Consider the following 14,466-nt stretch of genomic DNA (forward strand, 5'->3'; position numbering starts at 1 on the left):
AATGTGCATTTTTTTTTTGAATTTCCCTCGTATTTGAATTGTGTGCTTTTACCTGGGGCAACTCCAGAAGGAGCAAAAGTTGATGGGAATGATTTTTGGAGGGAACTTTCCCGACATTTTCCCGACTTTTTTTTTCGTTCAAGTACGTCGCGGGACCCAATACAGAGCACCTCTCGAAAGCTTGATCCATGATGAAGAGAGTGGACTATAAATCATGACTTTTCAATGAACAGTGTCCATGCAATACTACGTCACTGCAAGCCTACGATTGTCTTTATACTAACATGGTTAATGGTCCCAGAGACTTACTCCGTTGTCCATGACACCTAATGTTTTGTGCATGAACATATTGTATCTTTGTTATATTTTGTCAAATGGATTAGGTTTGATTCGGACGTCCAAATGACATGTTCGTGTCCGTTCCCAGTGTTGGGTAAGTTACTTTAAAAATGTAACGCGTTACAAGTTACTTTACTTTCTCTTAAAATGTAACGCGTTAGTAACGCGTTACTTGCCTCAAAAAAGTAACTGTTACTTTACTTTGAAAGTAACGCATTACTAACGCGTTACTTTTAGGTCCGAAACTTTGAATATGTAAAAAAAAATCTTATTACTTCAGTTTTCCGTACTGTTATTACTACCGCTATTATTATTATTATTATTATTATTATTATTATTATTATTATTTTATTATTATTATTATTGCACGTTCTGAATCGATTTATGTAAATGCAAGGATAAATTTTTATTTGACAACTATATGAATATTTTAATGTAATATAACATTGACTAAAATGTCATACTGCGTTACTCGTAGGGATGGGCACGAGTGAATTCCAGCAAGTTTTCTTTGAAACTCGATTCGACTAGAAACAGACATCTTTGAGCTCGACCCGAGAGCTCGACTCAAAAAAATTTTTCTCCAACTCGACTCGAATTCGGGTCGAGTTTTGAGTCGAGTCGCGCCAAATCTGGTGTATAGTTTCGAAAATCTTTGAGTTTTACGTCCCATGGTTATGCCGGTTAGGCTAAAGGAGACGGTGATTATGAGAAATGAATGAAATGGCGGAATGAAGAAAGTGGGAGGAAACGGGAGAACCCCGAGAAAACCCACGCACACGCTGTTTGTCCACCACAAAGTTCACTTAGCGGGAGCAGGGTTTGAACCCGTGACCCCATGCACCAGAGGTGAACGCTCTACCACTGAGCCACCGCGGCCCCCGGTGTATAGTTTCGAGTACTCTCTTCAAGTATCTTACATACACAATATAATTATCAATTGTACTACTACTACTACTACTACTACAACTTCTTTTCTTCTTCTTCTTCTTCTTCTTCTTCTTATTATTATTATAACAACACTGTGTATAAACATGAAAGATAGGCGGTTTATATATGAATACCAAAAAAGTAATTGATTGCCAACCTCGGTAGTCGTGAAGTCTAGGAGTCAAGGACATTGTTCATGAGCTTCTGAATTTGGGTTGAAGGTCTAGGTTGAGTATTCGGGTTCGAGCCAAACGTTGTTAAAAGTTATAGGGCACTGGTCAAATATCTTCAAAACTGCTCGGCCCGGGTTTAGAATTGTCAACGACTCGAGCAGCTCGGCTCACAGCTCATTCACTGTCGACTCAAACCGAGAAGTGAGCTGAGCCAACAACTCACCCAACCGAGTCGGCTAGAGCCCTTCGCTCAGTTGAGTCGAACCGAGTATATGGCTTACCCCAACCAAGCCAGCTTGAGCCGATGGTTCACCCCAAGCGAGCCGGCTCGAGCCATCGGCTTAGTTAAGCCGAGCCGAGCTAAGCTTGTTATACAAAATCGCTTGTAGTCTCGCTATCGAGACGAGACGAGATGCGAGCAGTGTCCCCTCTCGTGAGCAATACTAAAAGTAGGCCTATTCCATATTACTGCTTAGCTTACATTTCTCATGGCTTTCGCTTTCCAGTGTAATCAGGCCATGATTTCAAAACGAGTTAAAACGAGCGAGCCATTTATCACACTCGGCTCGACTCGAAACTCGACGCCAAAAACAGTGAATCGGCTCGGAACTCGACTTGAGAATATTACTTTTGACTCGACTCGAAACACGACTTAGATTCGAGTCGAGTTTTAGCTTGATTCGTACCCATCCCTATGCGTTAGAAAAAATGGTTGCTTATTATTATTCTGCTAAACTAATTATATAATAATAATAATGTTGCTATGTAAAATTAAAAATACAGGTTATAGAGAAACATTACATTACAACTGACAAAATGAGAACACATGAACTGGGGGTGAATCAAAATTTGCCAATAACTCTAAAATCGATACATGCTTTTTAAAGCTAGTTGTTCCAAACTATAATCAACGGGACTTTAGGATATGCAAACTGATCTAAAAGAACCTTAATATTACATACCATCAACATTACATCAATAAAGTAGGCCTGCTCATCAGAACACAGTTTATTCATATTAAACCCTTACTGAATGTCATTAATTGTGGCACCCTAGTTGTTGATAAATGTTTTCTGCCGGGGCACCACTTTACTTTTAAATTCTGTTCACCAGTGGCGCATTTACGATTTTCTTTCCGAGGGCTTTGCCTGAAAATGTGAAAATTCTGCAATATATTTTATATGCTTTACTATAGTAAGTAAGGTTTCGGGGGGAGGGGGCTTAAACCCGTAAGCCCCACCCCTAAATACGCCACTGCTGTTCACCATCATCTTCAGCTTTTAAGAAAAAAATATTCTTTCAAATGTTTGAACGATAAAATATTTTCGTTCTCCATCTTTATAAAAACAATACCAACCAAAGTAAAATAGACTACCAGTACGATTGCACTCATAGTTCACTCACTGAATGTATTGATTTGGAGCTGTCAAAATCTAAGACAAAATCTTCCAGATGCTTGCAATCAGTACACGTGATATCCCTGAGACTGTCCATCTTCCAAAAACAGCAAGTGGCACTATATTTTGTTATGTAAATAAACAAATCAAATTGTATTTATGAATGTATTTGCAAGCCTACCGACGTAAAGTTCGTAAGGCGAAACGGGAAAATGCACATCGAGATTTCCCGTTCCGCCTTGCATTAAGATGAAAAGTGATAACTTGTTTTACATGCAAATTTCATTGCAAGAGGTCATAAGGCGAAACGGGAAATTGTGAACAGTGCAGGAATTGTCGGTCACTGACATCGTTCATGCTTCATTGTTCCACTGAGAAATTCACTTACAGGAAAGAAACATTTGTTTCCGAAAAAAATATATATACATATATGGTAGTTACTTATCCGAAATGTAACGCGAAAAAAGTAACGCAAACTAGGTACGTTACTTAAAAATTTGTAACGCGTTACCGTTACAGTTATTTTGGAAGAAATGTAACGCGTTACAAGAAAACGTTAGTTAAAAAGTAACGCGTTACAAGTAACGCGTTACTTGCGTTACGTTACTTCCCAACACTGTCCGTTCCTTGTTAGTATGAGTAGCGTAGATACGAAATGTGAACTGGAAATAAAATCATGGATAAAGATGATGGAATTAATTTTTAGGAAGAAGATAAAAAATTATTTTCTGGGTTGTCGAATAAAAAAAGCTACAAAACAGACTATTGGAATGATTCGAGTGGAGTATGTTAAATTGCGGGGTAAAGATAACCTACACTAAATTGGAAAGAAAGCCAAATTAAAGCTTTTTTTAATGTTTGTGTGAAGAAGAATGGAGAAAGTTGGCAGGATGGAAAGTTGAACCTATGAGAAGTTGGGAGAAAGGAGAACAATACTAAGGATACTTCTCAATTAATGAAACAATAGTCCTTAGGAATCTGTTTCAGGGGGAAAAAGTGTTATGAGATACAGTAGAAGGTACAAGTGGGAGAGAAATAAGATTTAATTGATAGATGACGTTACGGAAGGTAATTAGGGTTAGTCTTATGTCAAATCGAATATATTAACAGAGGTGAAAATGTATGAAATTTTCTGAATTTGTAACAAGCATACTAGCGGAAAATAATAATTTCGACGATGATGTCAATGACAGTGGTGTGGTAATGATTCGCAGCCACCTAAAGTATTTCATCTTTTCAATTGTATACAATCTATATTATTATTGCTATTATTATATATCAATTAATTTGTCTTAAAACAACTCTGTCGCAACATTTACTACTGTCAGGAAAGGGTTCCTGTATTTGTTGTGATAGTTTTCATTCTTTAGTTGGTGTCTTGGCTCAGTTACCATGTTTCAAAGTGTTCTATACTCAGTACGTATATTTACATTATTTAGGATTTTTTCTAAGTCAAAGAGTAATATTTAACTCGCATTTTCACTAAGTTCAATAATTCCTCATTTGTCCAAGAGACTTGACTTTGTATCCTTTTCTACAAACCTTGTGTGTACTTTTACATTTAGCTATTTCAGTTCCTTCTGATAAACATTTTATCAACTGACTATATTGCTCATTAATGCTATCAGTAATTATTATTTTTTTTTTTTTGAAATAATTATTCAGTATATTATAATGGATTTTAGGTAAATGTAAGTGCTCCTTACTATTTCGATAATAATATAGGCTACTCGATGAAGTATTATGTTACATATTAAGATATTACAGTCATTGATATCAGTTAGGATATTATTAACAGAGATAACTTCACTTAGATTGTTTATTAATACATGACCATTCACAGCTCTACTATTATCTGTTGACCTGGTCTAATATTTAATACTCATTTGAAAGAATACGCATTTTTAAACGAAACTCTACGTGCTTCAATGTTTCAGTTGAATTGTTATCTAAGGTATCACCACTTAAGTTTCCTACTAATAAAATAGATTGATTTTTACAGCTAGTTAATACATTATTCATGCCCCCCTACAATTCATTAACCTCATATTTGTTTGGACGATATATACTAATTAGCATAATTTTTATACATAAAATTTATGTGTCTTCCTACGCACGCTGTATGTCTTTATCTATAATATATAGTTGTATAGTCATTAATTTATTACTAACATAAACAAGTATTCCTCCACAACGGGTAATCCCTACATGCTACTACTTGTTATAGTTATCAATGTTAAAGAATTCGATTTCATCAGAATCTCAATAAAAATCATAACATCAATTGTATTTATTTCTTCTAATAGTGGTTCTAATTCTTTAAGTTTATTGCGTATACAACATTAAGTTACAAAACGAGAAAGTTTCCTCGTTGTTTGGAACATTAATGATTTTGGCATAATCCTCTAAATTATTAAAAGTATATTCGTACAAATTGATACGTAAATATATGTGTTCATCCACGTTCTTCTTCCTTATGATTTTCTGGTGCCTAACTTTCCGACTTTCGTTTTGTTTCTCTGGTTCTCTAGAATTATCTGTCTTACTATTCTAAATATGAGTTCAATACAATATACTTCCATATTCAATTTGGGATACTTCAGTTTCATACAGCATTTTGTACGTTAGACACTCCTTATCGTTGGAAACCGTACGTTGCTTCCTTCTTTCTAAGCATGGTATACACGTTTTTGGCTTTATCTTGATCCAGGCAGAGATTTTTTTTGTCTCGATTTTTCTACCGGAAATCCTACATGTTGATTTATCTTCTTTACAAAATCGTTGGATGTGTCCAAAATCAAGCCAGCGGAGGCATCTGAGAATTGAAACGAATCCTTGATTGTTAGTGCTTTGTATAAATGATATACCCTGTTTGTACATCATAGTAGCTTCTTCTAAATTTCATTTAGAGCTTCAATTATCAAATGGCCAATTAACATACTCTATCTAATTAATGGACATTTCCCCAAAGATATCAGAGCCACCTGTTGGGGGAAAGCAGAATTAAAAACAGCGGTGAAAATAGTGCAAAAAGGCACCTAGTAGTACAAAGCAAAAATTTGAGACCCGAGGGGTCAATATTGTAGGGTATATAATTATTTTGATATTAAAACATATTTCAATGTTTCTCTAAATCTCTTCGGTGGTGCAGTTATTTTGTTACAGACTGTGCCTAGGTATATACAGGGTGGCCCATTTTAATCTTTCCACGAAAATATCTCGCAAACGGTTAAACATAAATGAATTGAACAAAAACTCAAATAGGAAATACCATGGGGCAAATCGAATGGTGATGTCGCGGTGCTCCAAAGGGCCGCTCCTTATGGGGGCCTTGGGCCCTACTTTAAAATTTTAAAAGGAAACATGTTTCGAGTGACACCTCGTTCGACACATCTTTAAAAACTAAAAAGCATTGTGATAAAATATTTTTCATATCGGTCACCGTATTCAAAATAGCCGCCAAAACATGGTGTTTGTATCAGACGAAACCTCCAGTACCACTAATATGAAAACGGTTGGAGAATAAAATTTGTATATGAAATCACAGAGGGTATTTATCATTCCACGCCTCGAGAATAATGCAACATAGGAGGCGATTAGAGTGAAAGTGCCATTTTGAAAACTGTGATACTGGACGTTTTATCTGATACAAACACCATGTCTTGGAGGCCATTTTGAAAACGCTGACCCATATGAACAATATTTTACCACAACGTTGTTTAGTGTATGAATATCTATCGAACGAGGTATCATTTGACCCATATTTTCGTTTAAAATATCTAAGTTGGGCCTGAGCCCCCATGAAAGGCTGCCCTGGGGCCACCGTTACAACATCATTCGATATGCCCCATAGTATTTCATATTTGAGTTTTTGTTTGGTTCATTTATGTTGAACTGTTTTCATATTAGTGGTACCGGACGTTTATCTGATGCAGGCAACATATCTTGGAGGCCATTTTGAATACGGTGAACAATATAAAAAATCTTTTGCCACAACGCTTTTTAGTTTTTAAAGATGTGTCGAACGAGGTGCCATTCGCCCGATGTTTTCATTTAAAACTTTTAAGTTGGGCCCCAGACCCCCATAAAGAGCAGATCTGGGAAGCACCGCGACATTAATATTCGATTTGCCGCATGGGATTTTCTATTGGAGTTTTTGTTCAGTTCATTTATATTCAACTGTTTTCGAGACATTTCTGTGGAAAGATTAAAATTGGCCACCCTGTATATATATATATATATAGGCGCGGATCCAAGGAGGCTATAGGGGCTATAGCCCCCCTTCCTTGACGCTCAGGTATACATTGGATAAAATCGGCTTCAATCCCGCTTCAATTCGTGCGGGTGGACAAGAGATGGCGCAACGAACGGAGCGTCCCACAGTTCCGTGTATCCACACATGTGTTGCAAACCCCTGTCATCGCGTATCGTTCGTAGTATAGGGCAGTGGATTAAAGCGTCAACAACACCAGTTTGTAGTTAAGTGAACATGGCGCAATTTGTGCCTGATAAAGTGTTTTTGCGGGGTGTCCTGCTGCATTACTTTAACATGCAGAAAAGTGCGACTGAAAGTCATCGTATTTTGGTGGAAGTGTATGGTGACCATGCTCTAGCTGAGCGAACGTGTCAGAAGTGGTTTGCACGGTTTAGAAGTGGTGATTTCGGCTTGGCAGACCAAGAGCGAGCTGGACAGCCAAAAAAATTTCAAGACGAAGAATTGACAGCATTGCTCGAGCAGGATTCGTGTCAAACGCAGGAACAACTTGCAGCAGCATTAGGCGTTGATCAAACAACAGTCTCCAAACGCTTGAAAGCCATGGGAATGATTCAAAAGATGTCACATTGGGTTCCACATGAATTGAAAGACAGAGACGTTGAAAGACGAAAAACCATTTGCGAATTGCTGCTTCAACGACAGAGCAGAAAGGGGTTTCTGCATCGAATTATTACAGGTGATGAGAAGTGGATCCATTACGAGAACCCTAAACGAAAAAAGGCCTGGGTGAAACCAGGTGAACCAGGTCCATCACAACCAAAACGAGATATTCACTGTGCAAAGGTTATGCTGTGCATATGGTGGGATATGAAAGGTGTGGTGTACTATGAGCTGCTGCACCGGGTGAAACTATGAATGGAGAACGTTATCGACGACAATTAATGCGTTTGAAGCAAGCATATATATATATATATATATATATATATATATATATATATATATATATATATATATATATATATGTGTGTGTGTTTGTGTGTGTGTGTGTGTGTGTGTGTGTGTGTGTGTTGGAAAGTGAAATTTATTCAAGCAGGTACTTTTTTTAGTGTACTACTTAGACATGACATATAGCTTTAGTATGGAACTTGAATTACATCCATTATTTCAGGAATTAAACTCTGATTACTACATGGCAAGTGAGAATACCAACAATCCAACCATGAGGGGTTTTCAAATTAATTAAATATAAAACAGATCATCATTATCATGCTGAAACTGGTAACCTTTTATGCTCCACGGTCTTTAGTTAACTTCTTTGTTTTCACGTACAATTTTCCTTTTTTGGCACTGTCCATTAACTGTAGCATCCTTAGTCTTCTCCCTCTCTTTCCTGCCACCATACACTCTGGTACATCTCTCATGATACAGTTCCTTCTCAGCCATGTCCCAACCAATTTACCTTCCTCTTTTCAATTACACATAAAATTTTGTTTTCTCCCTCGCCATTCCTAACTCTCTCTCATTTGTTTTCCGTTTCACCCACCCAGGACCGAATTAACACATCTGGAGTCCCGGGCTAGAAAACAAAATATGTGGCCTCTGCTGACTTCGACTAAAACATTTCTAAGAAAGTTCAGCAGGAAAATTAAGGGAATATGTTTCATATTTTTGGTCATATGTTATCTTATGGTAATAATTGTATATTGTATGATTCTTTCTAGACAGCCAGTTGAGCTTTTGATCAGAGTGGAGTCCCGAGGCTACAGTTTCCTGAACCCCTCCCTTAATCCGGCCTTGCACCCAGCTAACTCTTCTCCTAGTCGGGGCCGCGGTAGCTACGTGGTAGAACGTTCACTTTTGGTGATTTTTTTTGGTTCGATCCCAGCTAGTGCCAAGTGAACTTTGTGGTGGACAAACACCATGTATGTGGGTTTTCTCGGGGTTCTACCGTTTCCTTCCATGTTCTTCATTCCATTCCATTCATTTCTCATCATCACAGTTTCCTTTAGCCAAGCCGGTATAATCGTGGGACGTAAAACTTAAAGATTTTATTTCATATTTTTTTCTTCTCCACAGTCACATTTCGAAGTCGTCTTTCTAATTGCTTTTAGCTTTGTAAGAAATAAAAGTAAAATAAATTCGAGGAAACTCGAGTAACCTTACTAAACAGAAAACATAGCATGGGAAACTACGGGAGCAACAGGATTGCGCACACTATAGATCCCGAATTGCGCACAAATCTGTTGGTCTTTCTGAACACAAATTTTTGCCCAACGTTGCCACAATGGTAGATTTAAAATCTGTGCGCAAAAAAGGTTTTCCTTCAGACTAGGATAGAAACAGAAATTAGAAATAAAATTCATATTATATTGAGGATTAATTAAATATAATTTGGTCAGTAGATACAAGAAGTCATGATACCTCCAAATTTACAATCCAAATGTTAAAATTTTCTTGTCTCATAATCTGAATCCCTTTGGAGTTCTAGTACCTATTTTTAAGTACTAAAGTAGCGTCTTCATTATTCGATTAAAAAATAACCAATAAAGCTTTTACTTTTTTTTCAAGTCTAGAGACACTGTAGAACACGTTACGTATGGTTTCACGCCTTCCTGCGTCGAGACATAGGAGGTGATGACATCATAACTTTAAAAAATATTTTTGTTAGGCCTATTTTCATTATTTTTGGCGGGCTTACTTTCGTACCTAGAAGATTGAAATTTTGTACAAAAATTCAGTCCACCGAGTACTATTTATAAGATTTTTTCGGATCTCTGTGTTAGCACAAGGGGATCCAGAGGAGCAAAAAAGTAAATAAAAGGGATTTTGTGGTTTAATAAATCCCTTTTTTCGCGATTTTCCTGCCTGAGATACATGATGGAGACATGTGAAGGGTCCGTTTGAAAGGCACTTTTATTCTGAAGATAAAAAATGGCGAACTATGATTCTCGGATAAATAGGGATGTCTCAGGAAATGTTCTGTCTGAGATCAAGGTATTTTACAGTAATCTAGGACATTGTGGAGATTATTGACAATTTTCCCTCCCTGACTGTTCAAGATAAAAGGTTGAAATTTTGTACAGGCATTTAGTACACCCATTAGTGTTTTCCAGTTGAGTTTTAGGTCTCTGCATTAACACAGTGGGGTCCAGAGGGGCTCAATTTAAAAAAAATATATATACATTTTCAAAGAAAAATCCCGATTCCTCTCAAAATTTCCCGCCTCAGGGACATGATAAGGAGATGTGAATGGTACCATTTGAAAGGTTGCTCTATTGTAAAAAGAAAACGAGGTATTAACCATGATCCTATGATAAATAGGGATGATGCTGTAGCCGCTTGACTGAAAGTCTCTAATTTACCTTAAAAAGTCGGGATCTATAAGGGTTAAGCATTTCATACTGCTTCAATATAATGTTATGTTTCTTTAAATCTTCCTCTTTCTGTGTATTGGTATTTCCTTTCGCAATTGATCTTAATTTCAATTTTGTTTCTGATTGTATCTTCAACAAAGAAGAGATCACCTGATAAATATCTGGGCCAAGTGAATATAATTATTAATTGTAATGTTTGTGAAATGTTTCCGCCCTATTTTCGTTCGAGGAACTACTGAGGGTTCTGAAGCCCATATTCTAGGTGGGAACCTAAATAAAACAAAGCAAACATTTATGATGACATTCTTAATGTTAATAATAATAATAATAATAATAATAATAATAATAATAATAATAATAATAATAATAATAATAATAATAATAATAATAGCAATATAGTATACATACTTCCCACTACTAGCCAAGTTTTATGGAAAAATTGAAAATTGAAAAAGTGAATAATTTTCTCCATTGTCGTAAAGTTTTGCTTTGGTAAATTTATTAAGGTCTGTCGTTAACGTCTGGTCATATAATAGGATACTTGCTACAATAATATGTGCGATACAATGAACTTAAATTACAATATTATTAGTATAATACAACGATGTGAGTAAACTACTTCCTCATACTAATTACACTGCATTTCAATATAATCCTTGCAAAATTAGACGATTTACTTATTAATAATATGGAATCTGTCAATATATATGTTAAATCACCTTCCTAAATCTAGTTAGAATATATAATTAGAAACAGTATTATGTAGCTACCTGCTAGGTTTTTTTTTTTTTTTTTTTTTTTTTTTTTTTTTTTTTTTTTTTTTTTTTTACATACACTACGACTATGCACAGTAAACGCTATCATTGTTCGTACCTAATGTTACTCGCACAAGTTAGGACGATAATCTTAGCTTCTTCATTTATAAATAGTAACTTTTCTCCATCATAACTGAACTCAACTTCTCTTTCAGTCACTTACTGAAGCAGCCTCTGTAATATTTCTCAGAAGAACTGGTGTGACATCTTTTTTTTTTCGAATGCAGTATATAGCTTCTCTATCCTTATGTGTTAATTCCTTTGTATTTTCTAAATTAGCTCAGTTCTAGTATTTTTATTCGGCCCTTGGTTGGGGTATTCCGCTGCTCTTTTCTTACAGATTTACATAATAGAAGAGAAAATATTTTCCATCTGACAACATTGCTTAATTTTTCTGTGCGCAATCCTGTACATAATGACAGCTTGTCCATGGCTTATCAGATAAAACTGATAAAACTGGAAAAGTGTGCGCAATCTCATTGCAGCCGGAAACTACATGTTTCAATTTCCTAGTAAACACTACATTGAACAAAGTACAAATACCTGCTTTTCTTCCTACAATTACATATTTTATTATTTCTTTTTTCATTTTTTTTTAAATCATGTTTATGATGTTGCTGTTTCTCTATATTTTAATTGCATCGATGTGCTTATTGATGTATGGATTTGGTAAAGTGTAGTCTTTATGAAGAAAAAAAAAAACGCGTATTTGGTAATCACTGTTTCTTTACAGCGAAACATATGTGGTATTATCAAATGGGAAGTAACTAAATATATATATTGGTAAAGAGCCGAGATTACAGAGGGAATACAAAAAGCCTAGACATCTCTATTGTGTATGACAGGTTTCCCAGCACTCATTTTTGAGCTAGATATTACAAAGTTTAGTGTGACCTGGGGACACGATCAGCCGTATTTTTTTTTTTTCCTTGAAATGATCGTACCACTAATACCGCCCGTTTTGTAGACTCCACGCTATAATTCCGTGCTAATCGCACTGGGATAATAAAACCTACGTTTATTGTGTTATGCTTGGGAGCTGTAACTTTGTGTTTAAAGAGCCGAAAATGCGGATTATGGAAATAACGATTCCTCGATATGTGTATATTTCCCCTTCTTTCTCGTTTTTCTGTATAATCTGAGTTTTGAATTGAACGACCCACCTGTTCGAGATAATTAATAGATGTTGGGGAAGAGTAGATTTTCTGTTCCCTTCCTGTATGTCAACCTATTACGCTCATTTTTATTTCTTCCAATGAGGAAAAGCCCTTTATAACAAGCACTTTTCACATATTTCAGAATCATTGAATATCACCCTGAAAGAAAGGGTTATATATATATATATATATATATATATATATATATATATATATATATATATATATATCAAATGAAGTGTATTTAAGTTATCAAATTGTATGAAGGAGTAGGGCATTGTAACTTATGTTTTATGTGTATCGTTTTACAAAATGTTGCTCTCAATGTAAATTTATCATTCACGAATTCGAGTAAGGAAGGTATTGAATTTAGTGTTATGCAGATTTGTATATAAATACGCATCGATTTTTTGCTTTTGATTTGTATTTATGAATATACCAAGAGATAGCCATGTGCTACGTTTTTATGAAAAACATGTTAGATTGAGTGTACACTGTCCTCGAAGGAAATAAAACTATTAAGAGAAACTAACTCTATGGCCTATGGAACTCGGAGGTTCAATGTAGAATTCACAAAAGCTCTCCACTGATTTCAATCTTTATTGAACTGCATCCAGTTTCCAAAACTATTATTTAAAAAAAAGATGTTTAACAATGTATCTGTAAATTTCGTGTTAGGAAAAGAAATAGAACAACGTAAAGTTCCTGTTGAAGGATTACAATTGAGTGGGTAACGCGAACAATCTTGTAAATAACATAAGCCAGTTTTACAAGAGGCCAAGAAAAATAAAAGAAAACGAAAACATTTCCAGTACTTCTGTAACAGGTTGGAAGTGAATTTTATGTACTACTCTACAGAGTCAATGCATTAAATAAATAAAAAAAATTACGAGGTGCACACAGAAAGTACGTCAGGATAGTAACTGCGGTGTCAGAAGTTTCTCGCCTTCATCTCTAAATAGTGCAGGTTATGTTTACTATGTGGCAGCAATTGAGTTACAGTGCCTGAGTAAGCAAGACGTATTTCTGATACTGACCGGGAACATGGAATTTTCGGTTGGAGAGCAACGGATAATTGTGAAATTCCTCACCGCAGCTGGGCGTTGTGCAGCCGATACGCATCACCAATTGTGGGGTGTATAACTCAAGTGATGCTTAAGAAGATGGAGAAACGCAGAAGGGCGAAAAGTACTACATACAACCAAAAATACAGAAGGCTGAAACGAATTGAGAAGAGAGACGGACAAAGTCTATGAAAAGTAATGGAACAGATATGTAAAGAAATAATGGAACTTCAACGGCGCAGCAGATTTGATCTGATCTATCCGAAAACACAAGAATTAGGAGGGAAACACATACACATACAAACATTTGGAACCGATGATCAACAAGGTCATATAGTCAATGACCATAAAAAAATATTCTTAGAGTTCAATAGATAAAAGATTTGTATGACAACAAGAACCGCCCAAAAGATATTGCGACCGAAGCAGAGGAAGAGGTGGATGATGAAGAAAAAGGACCCAGTATATTGAAAAGCTAAGTAGTACAGTCAGCGACTTTAGAAAATGGAGGTTGGATACATAAGAAATGATAGCTTTTTCCAGTAGCAGAATAGTTTCACTGTATGTCTGATAGTTGGACAACCAACATGACAGCAAATACATGCCCGAAAACATAACATGCCAGGATATTCCTCCATTTGGAGGAAAAAGTATTACTATCTGAGAGCATCACTTAGAGAAACAACCACGAGATAAATCTACAGAAATTCCATTTACTTTAAGATCAAAGAGATAGGAATTAATGCAAAGGAAACGAAAAGAATAATACGCATCATGCAGAGACCGAAAAAGTATGGAAAGCTAAACAAAATGAGAAAAGAAGGAAAGAGGGAAAGGAAAGAGCAAAAGACATGGGAATAAATTAAATTTTAACACTTAAGGATAAACAGTGTCCGTCTTTCCCCCTGACCCCATCGTGGGTTTTCTCCCTTCATAGGATAAATCTCTTTCAGTATCAAACGCGAACATCATTTATAGTGTTGAAAAAAAATTAACTCAGT

The sequence above is a fragment of the Thermobia domestica genome, chromosome 6, assembly GCF_964235325.1.
Source record: "Thermobia domestica chromosome 6, izTheDome1.hap1.1, whole genome shotgun sequence".
In the NCBI taxonomy this organism is placed as follows: domain Eukaryota; kingdom Metazoa; phylum Arthropoda; class Insecta; order Zygentoma; family Lepismatidae; genus Thermobia; species Thermobia domestica.